Source organism: Oenanthe melanoleuca, chromosome 15 (assembly GCF_029582105.1).
Source record: "Oenanthe melanoleuca isolate GR-GAL-2019-014 chromosome 15, OMel1.0, whole genome shotgun sequence".
NCBI classification, from domain to species: Eukaryota; Metazoa; Chordata; class Aves; order Passeriformes; family Muscicapidae; genus Oenanthe; species Oenanthe melanoleuca.
The window spans coordinates 12,909,052-12,916,795 of NC_079349.1; the positions used below are offsets into that span (position 1 = coordinate 12,909,052).

Below are 7,744 nucleotides of genomic sequence, written 5' to 3' on the forward strand. Positions count from 1 at the left end.
CCACAGGGATGGACACCAGTGCTCCCAGGAGGGTTTTTCCACACCACAACAAATCCATGGGACCATGGCACTGCATCCCTGGGGTGTCCAGGAAGGAGGGAGAGAGCCCAGACTGTGGAGCAGAGCAGGTGCCTCCCATCTCTTCTCAGAACATTTCCATCACCCAGGAAGGCAGCAGAGCGTTTCCATTTCCTGGGCAGATCATAACGGGAAAGGAAAAAAACAGTGGAAAAAAGAAGGAAGAAGTGTGCAATGCCTGACTGAGTGAGCAAAGCTTGTGGGGCTTATCCTACATTTATGGTAGGAATAAAGTAAATATTTCTCTTTCCCAGGAGCAGAAAACCTTCACTCATGCTCCCAACCCTCCTGACAAAGCTGGAAACCCAACAGCCATGGCTGGGATTTGGTGAATCAGCCACCAAGGGGTGAGTAAAGACAAGGAGCCCCAAAATCCTGGCTCCAGGTGGGAATTGCCAAACCCTGGCTCCTGGTGGGAATTCCCAAGCCCTGGCTCCTGGTGGGAATTCCCAAGCCCTGGCTCCAGGTGGGAATTCCCAAACCCTGGCTCCAAATGGGAATTCCCAAGCCCTGGCTCCAGGTGGGAATTGCCAAACCCTGGCTCCAGGTGGGAATTGCCAAACCCTGGCTCCAAATGGGAATTGCCAAACCCTGGCTCCAGGTGGGAATTGCCAAACCCTGGCTCCAGGTGGGAATTCCCAAACCCTGCTCCAGGTGGGATTGTTTTGGCACCAGAGCTGTTCAGTGCCTTTGCTTTGTGCTCCCCACTCCTCTCTCAGCCCCAGCTTCACTTTGGGACCAAGGACAGCCTGGGAGGGAGGGTGGGTTTGTGACCTGGACACCAAGGTCTTGGTCCAGTGCAGGTATTGCCCTTCCCAAAGGAGATTCCCAGGGTGTTCCTCCAGTCCTGCACCTGCTCCTCCAGGGGGAACTGGAAACTGGGGGAGCAGAAATTTATCAGCCCAAATTTATACTTGAACAGCCTCAGCAAATGGAGCCAAGTGGAGAAAGATCCAGGGTTCAGCAGGAAAATCACTGTTGCTGCCTGCTTAGGGATCTCCCTCCTGGCAGGGATCCCTGAAGGGCCCCAGGCCAGGCTGGACATTGGGGTTGGGACAGTGAGAGGTGTCCCTGCCATGGCAGGGGTGCCACTGGATGAGCTGTGACATCCCTCCCCACCCAAACCATCCCATGAATTTTGTGTCTCTTCCCCACATCTCAGTGCAGGTTGTGTCCATGCAGCCTCTGGGTTCCCCTCCCAACACAAGCCAGGTGAGCAGCTGGGGATTTAAATCCCCCTTTTCCTACAAATCATATTAAAAATAACTCCCCTGACATAAAACAACTCGTCAGTGAAAATGTTTCATTTGGCATTTTACCCCAAAAGGAGCAGTTTGACTTCACCAAAATCTCTGTAGAGTTGTAGTTTTGGGTGAGCCTCACACTATTATTTTTTTCTGCATCACTGGTCAAACCCAGGGAACAATTCCTTGCAGGTTCCCTGCTCCTGACAATCCAACAGAGCAGCCTTGGCCCCTGTTTGCAAAGAAGGAGGTGGAAGATGTGAGCTGTCACCACCACACCCAAACTGCTGCCAGCTTCTGCTCCCAGGGCCACAAAAACAAGGGATTTCACAGGAAAGTGAATTATTTTCTGAGCTCCCTTGCCCGGAGCAGTGAGGGTGTGATTCAGAGCATGGATGAGGTTTGGAGATTCGTGGAAAAGGGAAGGGAAATGAGATGCAGGCAGAGCCCACGTCAGAGGCAGCATTGATGTTTCCAGGAAAGGCAGAGCAGCCCTCAATGAGAGCCCAGCACCTCCATTCAGGGCTGCTCCCAATTAGACTGATTACTGAGGGGATCTAATCATGACGGATCCTGGCCCTGAGCTATCGATAATTAAATATTTGCAGTTTCTTAGCGACATCCTGGGGATTTTTTTCCACTGCAGGACAGCTCTGTGCTTGTTGCTGCCACCGTTTCAGCCAACAAGAGCACATAAATCTGAGAAATCTAGAAAATGGAAAGAAATCACATTGTGAGTTCAACATAACAGGGATCTTAGCTGCAGGTCCCATATTTCTTTCTAGCAAATCCCACATCCCTCCTTGCATGGGGGGATCCCAAGTGCAGAGAGCACAGAGCTCTGTGTCTGTTCAGGCACTGTCAGGTGTGCAGTGATGATGGGGATGCAGATTCCAGGCAGGATGGATGGAAGGTGGCTTTTCCTTTTCACTGGTCGTTCTTGGATGGATTTCCAGTGGTTTCCACTGTGTCCCCTGGGGTTTTTAATGTCATTTCCATCTCCTTGGGAAGGGACTGTCTGAGCAACCAAATCACACCTTGGAAGGAGGGAGTGACACCAGCATCTTCTTATTTTTATATCCATGATCAGGAGCTAATTCCTCCTGGTTTGTGGGATGCTGACAGCAGGATGCCCCCAGCAAGCACAGAATATTTGGGATTCAGAGTCGGGGAAGCAGCCTGGCATCTGACACAGCACAACCTTGCTCCTTCTGCGTGAAATGGGAATTTATGGCAGAATTCCCTCCTTCCTTGAGAAAACTGAAGGATTGGGGTCCACCAAGTCAACACCCAGGAACACGTGGGTGGCTCTGCCTCGGGCTGTAATTCAGGAATATCCTAAATTTCCTAAAATGCCTTCTCAGGTTGCTGCCTAAAAAAATCTCTCACTTTGGGCTCTTTGTAGCCCCGGGGCTCTGGGTTTCTCTGCAGGATCCAGCCCTTCCTGCCTGGACTCCCGGGTGCAGAGTGTGTCGAGTTTTCAGAGGTTCTAACAACAGATCGGGAGCTTTTTAAAGAGCTCCTGTTATCAGGAATGGAGTCCCTGCGTCATTCCCAGCCTCAGCCTCCCATGCCTGCAATTTCCTACCCCTGGATCTTGATCTGTGCTTATCTGCGAAATTAGACATTGTTTTGCTATCAGGAATCTGCACCCTCTGGGGGGATTTTTGTGCTGTGCTATTATTCACAAACTTCACTTTAATAAACTGAAGGATGGAGCTGCTTCTGTTTGGCACACTCAGGTTTTCCAAGCCTTGACTCATCCTTGCGAGGCTTTGTCTCCCTTTTGCAGCACAACAAGGTGTTTGAACAATGTGGATATCAGCTCCAGGGGCACAGTTTATCTCTCCCCATTGTTGGATGTAGAAATCACAGCACCTCTTTCTCTCCACTTGGCATTTCCCTATGAATAAATTCCTGGCTCCTGTTCACCATCCCTGTTTCCTTATCTCGGAGTGAGCTCCCATTAAGTTGTTATCTCTGCTCATCTCCCAGTCATTTGTGGGGTCATGGCTTTATCATTTCTCCTATCACCAGTCCAATCTGTGCTGTCTGTGCCTTGATTGAGGCTCCTGTGTGTCTGGTGGGTTCCATGCATATCGATCATGGAATCACAGAATATTCTGAGCTGGGACCCCCAGGATAATCCAGCCCAGCTTTACCCTGCACAGACACCCCAAAATCCCACCCTATCCATCCCTGGCAGCTCCTGGAGCTCTGGCAGTGCCCATTCCCTGGGGAGCCTGGGCAGAGCCAGCACCTCTGGGGGAGGGAAGAACCTTTCCCTGAGCTCCAGCCTGAGCTTGCCCTGGCCCAGCTCCAGCTGCTCCCTGTCCCTGTCCCAGAGATCAGAGCTGCCCCTCAGGAGGAGCTGCAGCCCCTCTGAAGTCACCCCTCAGTGGTCTCCAGCTGAACATTCCAAGTGCCCTCAGCTGCTCCATAAGGAATTCACCGTTCCCAGCTGACCTGGATCTCTCAGTTTTCTTCCTGTAGCTTCCTCCAGCTCAGCTGGGAAGGAGTTAAAAGGTTTTGGGCTGGAAACATCCCCAAGGCAGCAGAGGGTGGGGGGCAGCTCCCAGCTGGGGCTGGACAGCTCCGTGGGGATTTGCTTCACCAGACTTCCCATGTGGAATGACACCACGGGGAAGGAAGTGACTCCTCACCCTCTTCCTCAGTGAGAGGAGGATTTTAAATGATTCCTGTGTGCATTGAGAAGAAGCTGCCAGTTACTCATATCACACCTTTCTCCTGCTCTGCTCTGTATTTTCCATAACGGCTTTTGCCAGGATGTTCCATTTTCCCCTTGCCAATGGAAAAGAGCAAGTCCCAGAGCACCTGGCCACTTTTCCTACAGCATCCCAGGCTTCTGGAGGAGGAATGAGCTACCTGACAGCTCAAAAGAGCCACCCAGACCCTGGAGCTGCAATCTGGTGCCTGTGGGGCTCACAGGGAGCTGCTCTTTTCCAAGGATGGAGCCATGGGAGCCCCTGTGTGGGCTCTGCTCCTCACCCAGACCAGGCATGGCCCTGTGGGCACCACAGCCCTGTGAGTGCTGCAGAGGAAATCAATCCAGCAGCTGCAGAAATCCCAGAGGAATGCCCAGCTGTGCTCCAGGTGGGATATCAAGACAGGCTGTGCAGCTTTGCTAGGAGGTTGGATCCCTGCAGACTCAGGTGTGCTGGGACACACAAGGGGCTCACTCAGGTGGGCACAAAAACACCCCAGCAGCACCAGGAACTCTCACAAAAAATGCAATTAAGAGCCTGGTTAGCTCAGTCAGTAGAGCATGAGACTCTTAATCTCAGGGTCGTGGGTTTGAGCCCCACGTTGGGCGCCAGAGCCCCACGTTGGGCGCCAGTCTGTGGGAGTGTTTGTATGGGATGGACGCTCCTCAGGGACAAACCTGAGCTCTGTACAAGCTGGTGGTACAGCTGCAGTTTATTGTAAGGGTGTGGGTGACAGAGTCCTGCTAAGAGCTGCCAGCCTCAGCCCAGAGTAGGACAAAGAGAGAATGGGGGGAAGAGAAAGAAGTAAGAGAATAAAAGGGTGAGGGGGTGAGGGAGTAAGATAAGAGAGGGGTGGTAGCAGTGAGAGAGAGAAGAGCAAGAGGGGTAAGAGAGCAATTTCCCGTTTACAATACAACAAATCTTCTTCTATGTTGAATATTCTAATTTCCACTAACCAATCTAACACAAGATACAAATTCTACAGCATTTACATACAGCCTATAGGAATCCTTATATTACCATAGTGTGTGTTATACTTTAAACTCTAAAAACTGCTCTTTGGACCCTAGCAGGGTCTTCTCTGACCTTTGGAGCAGAAGACATTGTTCTATCAAGAGGGGATTACTTTCAGCTGGCCATTCTGTTGTCTTTAAGTTATTCAGTAACTGAGGTTTGGTATCTCAAAAGTGGCTTTCATTTCAATCTGGCTCATGGTTTCCATATCCTCAAAATCTAAGCATTCATATTTGTAAGGTCTTCCTGGTTCATCCTTTCCAACACACAGGGGTTTGTCCCTGATCCCTTGGCACAATCCCAGGGGTTTGTCCCTCATCCCTTGGCACAATCCCAGGGGTTTGTCCCTCATCTCAAGGTCAATCCCAGGAGTTTTTCCCTCATCCCAATTCACAATCCCAGGAGTTTTTCCCTCATCCCAAAGCACAATCCCAGGAGTTTGTCCCTCATCCCAAAGAACAATCCTCATTTCCCATGATTTCCAAGTGCTCTTCCTCCAAAGAACCCAAACCAAGAAGTTTCTGCTCCCCATCCCTCCCCACATAAATGAGCATGTCTAATTCCCATGAATAATTTATGCAAAGGAATAAGTTGCTGATAGCAATAAACAGGATAAATACAACTCCCAGAGACCGCATTACCGAGCAGAATTCATTTTTACACAGATATAAAACTGTTATGATCGAGTAAGGGGAGAAATAATGTCCATCAATAACATTCCCTTATTTCCTCATTGTTTTATTTGCACAAAGCTCTGTCTCTGTGGAGTGCCCCATCCATCCAGCTGTCCTGGGGATGCCTAAGAAGCTGTTCCAGCCAGTAGTGGATTAATCATTTCTTATCAGCACCCAGACAGTGGTGGAGGCTGCTCTTGTTTCCTTCTCAACATTAGATCACTTTGAGAACAAGCAGGGTGAGACCTAAACTTATTTCCCAGGTGCTGAAAGCCAGCCTTATTTATAAAATCTGTATTTTCCCGGTTAATAACACACTGGCACTCGGTGCACAAGAAATAAAACGTCATTATTGGACACCAGGAGTGTTTGAATTCCGAGCTAAAAGTCACTGGAAATGCTCAGTGTCACTGGTGGCTTGATTAGATTTTTGTAGATGGGTTTTTCCATTTGGGTCCAGATTATCTTTCCCCATTATTTCCCAGTTTTTCCATTTTGTCATTCACTAAAGGGTTTGAGAGGCTCCACAGACACCTTTTGAGGCAGCATTTATTTACTTAGCTCTGGCTGCATCCTGTGGACTACTCTAATACTCTCCCTTTCCACAACAACCGTTCCCTTCCAATGGACGTGGGGAAAGAGGCCTTGCCTGGGTAACTGCTGCTTTTCCTCATTGTTCACCTGCTTTTCTGGGCTCTGAGCAGCAATCACCTGAAATTTCTGTGCTTTTCTGTTTTGACAGTGGTTTGGGACTGGCAGTAGATTAAAAAAAAACCAACAAAACAAAACAAAACCAATTTGATACTTTGCAACTTTTTAGCCTGATCTCAGATTCCAGCGAGGACAGCATTTGCTAATCAGCACAAATAAGCTCCCTCAGCGGGAATCTCTCTGCTGCTCAGCATGGGGAACATCAGGTCCCTTCGGAGGGGAAACACCTACTCCGGCAGCTCCTAATTGCCGCTGTTAATTGCGGGCTGGAAGCGCCGCCGGCTGCGGTGGTAACGGAGAGATGAAAGGAGAACAAAGGCAGCGGCAAAGTGCAGGGGAGGGGACACTGGGGACGGTGGGGACACAGCTGGGGACAGAAATTGGGGACACAGCTGGGGACACTGGGGACGGTGGGGACACAGCTGGGGATGGTGGGGACACTGGGGACGGTGGGGACAGAACTGGGGACAGAAATTGGGGACACAGGTGGGGACACTGGGGACGGTGGGGACACAGCTTGGGATGGTGGGGACACAGCTGGGGACACTGGGGACAGAGCTGGGGATGGGGACAGAGCCTGGCGACACAGCTGGGGACAGAACTGGGGACAGAGATTGGGGACAGAACTGGGGACAGAGAGGGAAGGGAAGGGAAGGGAAGGGAAGGGAAGGGAAGGGAAGGGAAGGGAAGGGAAGGGAAGGGAAGGGAAGGGAAGGGAAGGGAAGGGAAGGGAAGGGAAGGGAAGGGAAGGGAAGGGAAGGGAAGGGAAGGGAAGGGAAGGGAAGGGAAGGGAAGGGAAGGGAAGGGAAGGGAAGGGAAGGGAAGGGAAGGGAAGGGAAGGGAAGGGAAGGGAAGGGAAGGGAATTGCCCAGCTCTGCTCCCAGGGTTATTCCCAGACCGCCCTTCCCAGGATTTAATCCCACGGGGAGAGAGAAATGTGATTTTACGCCCAAAGTGGTGATGCTAAAACCGAGGTGGCCTCTGATTGGTTTGGTTTTTTGGTTTGTTTGTTTTTTTTTGTTTTTTTTTTTTTTTTGTTTTTTTGGTTGTTGTTGTTGTTGTTGGTTTTGTTTTTGTTTTCCAATTACAGCATTTTCAGGAAGCAAAGAAATCTTTTTACAGTTCTTTTCACAGGAGGATTTCTTTTTCCCCACGTGGAGTGTCCTTCTCATTTGAACTTTGCTCATTTCAAAACCATGGGCAAGCAGAGGAGAGCTCCTCGTGTTTAAAAAGTGAAGTTTTGGGTTTAAATATTCATGGTTTCATAAAGCTACCTTTGAAAAAAGCTGAATTTATC

General features: G+C 50.0%; 1 non-coding gene across 1 annotated transcript; it reads left to right on the top strand.

Moving 5' to 3' along the window:
* Nucleotides 1-4,583: 4,583 nt before the first annotated feature.
* On the top strand, nucleotides 4,584-4,656 carry TRNAK-CUU (transfer RNA lysine (anticodon CUU)). Its single transcript has one exon. It is a non-coding gene; the product is annotated as a tRNA-Lys (tRNA).
* Nucleotides 4,657-7,744: the final 3,088 nt, after the last annotated feature.